Source organism: Panthera leo, chromosome C1 (genome assembly GCF_018350215.1).
Source record: "Panthera leo isolate Ple1 chromosome C1, P.leo_Ple1_pat1.1, whole genome shotgun sequence".
Lineage (NCBI taxonomy): Eukaryota > Metazoa > Chordata > Mammalia > Carnivora > Felidae > Panthera > Panthera leo.
In genome coordinates, this window is record NC_056686.1 from 116,418,484 (window position 1) to 116,419,904 (window position 1,421).

The window sequence follows — 1,421 nt, forward strand, 5'->3', positions numbered from 1 at the left end:
TGGGTCCAGGAAACACCTGCTCCTGTCTCCGTGGTGACCTTCCAGGACAACTTGGAGCCAGGGGCAAGAAAAGGGTCAGAAAGGGGTCTGCCTGGACTCTTTCACATCCCAAATCTGCCCACTTGCTCCCAGGCTAATGTTTCCACCAGGCACGATGGGCACAACACTGAAGACCCACAAAAATGATTTAATTTTTATTTTATGTATTTATGTATTTATGTATTTATTTATTTTTAATTTAATTTTTATTTTTTTAAATTTACATCCAAATAAGTTAGCATCTAGTGCAACAATGATTTCAGGAGTAGATTCCTTAGTGCCCCTTACCCATTTAGCCCATCTCCCCTCCCACACCCCCCTCCAGTAACCCTCTGCTTGTTCTCCATATTTATGAGTCTCTTCTATTTTGCCCCCCTCCCTGTCTTTATATTATTTTTGTTTCCCTTCCCTTATGTTCATCTGTTTTGTCTCTTCAAGTCCTCATATGAGTGAAGTCATATGATTTTTGTCTTTCTCTGACTGACTAATTTCCCTTAGCATAATACCCTCCAGTTCCATCCACATGGCAAGATTTCATTCTTTTTTGATTGCCGAGTAATACTCCCTTATATATATACAGCATCTTCTTTATCCAGTCATCCATTGGTGGACATTTGGGCTCTTTCCATACTTTGGCTGCTGTTGATAGTGCTGCTATAAACATGGGGGTGTATGTGTCCCTTTGAAACAACACACGTGTATCCCTTGGATAAATGCCTAGTAGTGCAATTGTTGGGTCGTAGGGTATTTCTATTTTTAGTTTTTTGAGGAACCTCCATACTGTTCTCCAGAGTGGTTGCACCAGCTTGCTTTCCTATCTTCTTTTTATTTTTATTAATTTAATTTAATTTTTTTTTTTGAGACAGAGAGACAAAGAGCACAAGCAGGAGAGGGGCAGAGGGAGAGGTAGAGAGAGAATCTTAAGTACGCTCCTTGCTGTCAGCACAGAGCCCAATGAGGGACTTGATCTCAGAAACCGTGAGATCATGACCTGAGGCTAAATAAAGCGTCGGACGCTTGACTGAGCCACCCAGGCGCTTATAATTTCAATTTCTTCTGAAATCAACAAGAAAACATGAATATAATAATAATGAATATATATTTATCTTTATACCAAGTAGTCCTAAAATATAATTAAAAATTTATTTGATGGAAGAAGGGGCCCGTGAGAGCCATGATGTGGCCTTGACCAACAGCATCATCTTGCCCTGGGTTGCTGCAGTCCCCTCCTGATGGGTGTCCCTGCTCCCACCCTCCACTACAGTTCATCCTCCGTGAAGCAGCCAGAATGATCCTTCTAGAACTGTAAGTCCGATCGTGTTACTGAAACCCTCCTAGGACTCCAGGTCTCCCTCATGAGATTCATGGTGTCTCTAATGTCA